This window comes from Tubulanus polymorphus, chromosome 7 (genome assembly GCF_964204645.1).
Source record: "Tubulanus polymorphus chromosome 7, tnTubPoly1.2, whole genome shotgun sequence".
Lineage (NCBI taxonomy): Eukaryota > Metazoa > Nemertea > Palaeonemertea > Tubulaniformes > Tubulanidae > Tubulanus > Tubulanus polymorphus.
In genome coordinates, this window is record NC_134031.1 from 11,847,030 (window position 1) to 11,853,029 (window position 6,000).

Genomic DNA, 6,000 nt, shown 5'->3' on the forward strand with positions numbered 1-6,000 from the left:
TCTTATAGATTTCTAGCAAGTTCATTAGATAATTTATCAAAAAGTTAAGTTGATAATGATTTTATAATAACTCGATATTATTATCCAAATGAACAAGATTTTAAATTATTGAGATATAAAGGCGCAATTCCTTATTCATTTTATAAAACACACAATGATTTTAATGTAACAGAATTATTAAAAGATCAATTTTATGATCAATTAAAAGAGGAGTATGTGAAAGACGAAGTGTTTAATAGAACATTAAATATTTGGAACCATTTTAAGATGAAAAATCATGGTGAATTAGTTGATTTATATTTAAAATCAGATGTTATGATATTGGCTGACATATTTGAAAAATTTAGAGAAGTTAATTTGAATCATTTTAATGTTGATCCTTGTTATTGCTACTCTAGTCCTGGTTTAACCTGGCAATGTGGTTTAAAATATACAAATGTAGAATTAGATTTATTAAAAGAACCAGATATGGTTTTATTATTTGAAAAATCAATAAGAGGTGGAATTAGTGGTGTTATGGGAGATAGGTATTTTAAAGCAAATGATGAATATAAATTATTATATATTGACGCCAATAATTTATATGGTTGGGCAATGATGCAACCTCAACCATACAAAAATTTTATATTAACAGAAGTTGAAAATGATGATAAAACTGATTGGGAAAGCGCAATTGCGAGTTTAAAAGATGAAGCACCAATTGGTTATTTCTTTGTAGTTGATTTAGAATATCCTGAAAATATAAAGTTTAAAACAAGAAACTTACCTTATTGCCCAGAACATTTAACCGTAGATGATAGTTATTTAAGTGAATACCAGAAGAAAATAAAACCGAAAGATCATGTTTTTACAGAAAAATTAATACTTACTCAAAATAATAAATACAACTATATCGTTCATTATAGAATGTTAAAATTTTATCTGAAACAAGGAATGAAATTAAAGAAAGTACATAGATATATTGAATTTAATCAATCGAAGTGGTTAGAAAAATATATAGATTTCAATACTCAACAGAGAACCATATCAAAAACAGATTTTGAAAAAGATTTCTTCAAATTAATGAATAATAGTTTTTATGGTAAAACATGTGAAAATATTAGAAATAGAAATGATATTGAATTAGTAAATAATTCTGAACGATTAAGACATTTACAATCAAGTCCTAGACATTTAGGAAATAAAAGATTTGAAGATTATTTAACAGGAGTTAAATCAAAAAGAACGTCAATGAAATTTAATAAACCTATATTCATTGGTTCAACTGTTTTAGAAGTATCAAAATTATTAATGTATGATTTTTATTATAATGTTTTACAACCACTTTTTGGGGAAAAGCATATTGAAATATAATATTTTGATTCTGTAACAGCTGACACCCCAATATTATTAAAATGTAATGATAAAATATTGATAAGAAGAATTTCAGAAATAATTCCACAACAAAGTGAATGTTATATTTCATATGGTGAAAAAGAATTAATACAAATAAATGGATTAATGGATGTTTGGACAAGAAATGGATGGAAAAAATTAAAGAATATTATTAGACATAAAACAAATAAGAAAATCTATAGAGTTAGAACTAAATTATGATTTGTAGATGTTACAGAAGATCATAGTTTAATTAAACGAAATGGCGATGAAATAAAACCAACTGATATAAAAATTGGAGATGAATTATTACATAAAAGATTTTTCCAAAGAATGAATCATATGTCATTCGATGAAATTATTGATAATATTTATAATATAGAACCCGAAACATTAGAAGAAAAAGAATATTTTATCAAAGGATTTTTCATGAGTGATGGTTCAGCAGGTGTGTATAATTATGTTTGGGGTAATAAATATTGTTGGTATTTATGCAATCAAGACTTGAAATTATTAGAAAGAATTAAGAAATTCTGTGAAGAAGTTTATTCACATAAAACATTTAGAATCATGGATGTTATGAGATCATCAGCAGTTTATAGAATACTTGTAAATAATCCTAAAGATTTTGCTATAAAATATAATGATGAATTCTATATTCATGCAATAGTGAAAAGTAATACTTCAACTAAAGAAAAGATAGTACCAGATTATGTATTAAATGCAAAAAATAATTTAAGAAAGTGGTTCTTCATTGGATTCTATGCCGCAGATGGCACTAAAAAATTTACTTAGGATAAAAAGATAACCTTTGCACAGAAAGGAAAAGTTGCTATATCAGGATTGAATATATTATGCAGTTCATTAGGATTTAATATTAATATAGAATTAATTAAATCTAAACCAAATTGTTTTAATTAAAGGCATGTAGAAAAAGAATTAACAGAAGAAGTTAAAGTTTATTTGAAATATATAACCCATCAGATTATGTTTATGATTTATCAACTGAAGATGGTACATTTAACTGTGGATTTCCATTAATTGCAAAAAATGCGGATGCGTACATACTAAAAATCAAGACAAATGAGATAACAAAGACTTAAAAACATTAAAACATCATTTTGATTTTAGCAATTATCCCAAAGATCATGAACTATTTAGCAATGATAATAATGTCGAGAACGACATGTGTTGGTTCTCTTATATGATTCGTTGATGTCTCTCTTATATGATTGGTTGCTGTTTCGCGCCATGTGTACTATACTGTAACCCTATACTGTAGTAATAAAGTTAGATGCTGTTTAGATTCACAAAATACAACACGCTCTTCGACTTTACTCCTTCGGATCTGGTCAACTCTCTGTGGTGATAGTCACTCCATCACATTTGGTGCCGTGACCAGGATTATGTCGACGACATCGGAAAATGCGTATGACGAAACTGAGCGTCAAAACGAAATGGACCAAACGAAGCGTCCTACAGCATCTCGGTTGGCCCACCGAGGGCAGTTATCTAAATACCTCAATCGTGCAGAAGAGGTCTACCAGAGCCTACAATCCGGATCAACAGAAGTAGGCCTAGCGGAAGTTCAAGATCTGGTAGCAATCATATCATCAGCGGTCACAAAGCTAAACCTCATACAAGAACTAGATCAAACAATTCTTTCGTTGACGCCAGATGAAAATCTACAATCATCTATCGCAGAAGCAGATGATTTCGCATTCGAACGGATTATCGAAATACAAAGATATAGATTCTTTATTGAAACGTTCAATAACGACACGAAACCGAACGCGAGCGATGGTCAGGAAACTAAATAACGATACCCGAAAAATCTATGATCGAATTATCGAAGATCAAATAGCGCGTGGATTCATCGAGTCGATCCACGAGGAAAACGAATCCGAAGGTCATTATATACCGTACCACTCGGTGAAGAAAGACTCAGCTACAACACCAATTCGCGTCGTCTACGATTGTAGCTTCCGTACGCGTCAGTCTCCGAGTTTAAATGACTGCCTGGAAAAAGGACCGCTACTGCTTAACGATCTTGGTTCGATCTTGATGAACTTTCGTACATGCGACGTTGGACTTAGTAGCGACATCGAAAAGGCCTTCCTTCAAGTGGGCCTAGCCGAGCCAGACCGGAAATTCACGAAATTTTTCTGGCTAAGCGATCCAAACGACCCCGAAAGCAAATTCATTACGTATCAATTTAAATCTGTATTATTCGGAGCAGCGTGCTCGCCGTTTATTCTCAATGCCGTCATAAAATCAGATTTGGAGCACGGTAGCTAACGATATGAAATCGAGCATATACGTAGACAACGTCGTTACGTCGGTGAAAGACGAATCGACAGCGATCGATTATTACCATAGTGCGAATCGGATGATGTCCGACGCAGGATTTAAACTATGTGAGTGGACTAGTAACAACGAAAACCTCAGACATATTGCGAGTAAAGACAACTTATTGAACGGACATGACGTTGTCAGCAACCTAGGACTCCTGTGGGATGTCAATCAGGACAGGCTTAAATACAAACAAGCGATCGAGCATAGCGAACCAGAAATTATTACGAAGCGCGAAATCGTCAGGAGCGTGGCGAGTCTCTATGATCCGTTAGGACTGTTATCACCGGTTCACATCAAATCAAAAATATTCATCCAAGAATTATGGAAAGCGAATGTCTCGTGGGATGAATTATTACCAGACGAGGTGAGCAATAACTGGAAAACTTTGTACCGCGATCTACAAAATGCGAGAAAAATAACGATTAACCGGAAGTATTTTTCTGCGCCGTCGGAGGATACCGATACTGAGTTACATTGCTTTGTGGACGCGAGTTCACGTGGCTACGGAGCCACCGTTTATCTACGTCAAGGGAAAAACACCGCGCTTGTCATAGCGAAAAACAGAGTTGCACCCGTTAAACAGCTCTCGTTACCGCGCCTCGAGCTAATGGCCGCCGTCGTCGGCGCCCGTTTGATCAAATATTCATTCGATGCGCTTAATCCATGCTACAATTTCAGCAAAGCGATTATCTGGTCCGATAGCGAGATAGTCCTAAGTTGGACTAGGAGTGAAAATCGACTTCCGTGTTTCGTTCAAAATCGGGTGCACGAGATAAACTCCTTGAATCTAGACAATCTCGATGTGGAATTGAATTACGTACCGACTCAAGATAATCCAGCGGATCTACTAACACGCGGTATAACCACTCATCAACTGGCCAATTCAACACTATGGTGGCACGGGCCCGACTGATTGAAAGTCGGCGATTGGCCAGTCTCGCGATTTCAAGCCGATAACGAAATTAAAACTGATGAATCTGTCGACGAGACTACCATGTCGATACAACACGAAAAGTTAGAAAAAGCGGGTATCTTAAAGATCATTGATCCGGAAAAATATGGATCGTTGACCGAACTCGTGCGTGTTACCGCTTATTTCCTCAGATATTTACATAATCTGAGGAATCCGGCCGATCGGGTTAGCGGGGAACTCACCGCCGATGAGATAAAAACAGCAGAAAACAAATGGGTCATGGACTTACAGAAAACATACTTTAAATCTGAATTGAATCAATTGACAGACCAGAAACTCAAACGCGGTAACCTGGTCAAACAACTGAAAATCTTTATCGATGACAGGGGACTTATTCGATGCGGCAGTCGTGTGCAAAATTCGTCTTTACCGTACGATGCCAAATTTCCCATTCTATTACCAGATCACCATATTACGCGTTTGATCGTGTTGTTTCACCACAGGAGGTGTAAACATATAAGAATCGGCGGGACTGTTACTGCTATCAGGCAAAGATACTGGATACCGAAAATTAGACAAGTCGTAAAATCAGTTCTCAGGAAATGTGTTACGTGCGCTATAGTACGAGGCTCCGCCTACTGCAGACCTATACCAACGCCACTTCCAATTTCGCGCGTTACGGATGCTCCGCCCTTTACTGTTACCGGAGTAGATTATTCAGGCGAAATTTGGGTCAGAGGCACGTCTGACAAGCGCCATAAACATTACATTTGTCTGTTTACATGCGGCACCACGCGAGCAGTCCATCTCGAATCAGTCATTAATATGACACCTGCCGCGTTTATTCGAGCATTCCGGAGATTCGTTTCGCGTAGATCGTTACCGCATGAACTGATCAGTGACAACGGGTCATACTTTCTAAAATCTTGCGTAGAGATAGAAGAAATCGTCAATTCGCCGATCGTCGCGAGATATATGGCGAACAATCGAATCAGATGGACATTCATTCCCAAACGAGCCCCTTGGTTCGGGGGATTCTGGGAAAGGATGATAGGCGTAACGAAAGAATGCCTCAGAAAGATTCTCGGTAGAAGCATCGTCACGGACGATGAATTACGAACTCTCTTGTGTGAAATTGAGGCTACGATCAACGATCGACCTCTCACGTATGTGTATAGTACGGAAGACGAGCCTCTTCCCTTATCTCCGTCAGTAATAGGGGTAATAGGCTTTCAGATCAAAGGTCGAACGGTCGAGCTCGTAAAAAATGAAAAACATAAAAATAATAACAATTTCTACTTGAATTACTCGCGAAACTCATAAAAATGAAAAATAAATTCTCACACGCTCGAATTTAT

The 6,000-nt window shown here is 35.9% G+C and overlaps 1 pseudogene; it reads left to right on the plus strand.

Moving 5' to 3' along the window:
• The first annotated feature begins 3,174 nt into the window (after positions 1 to 3,174).
• Positions 3,175 to 4,642, plus strand: LOC141909159 (uncharacterized; annotated as a pseudogene).
• Positions 4,643 to 6,000: the final 1,358 nt, after the last annotated feature.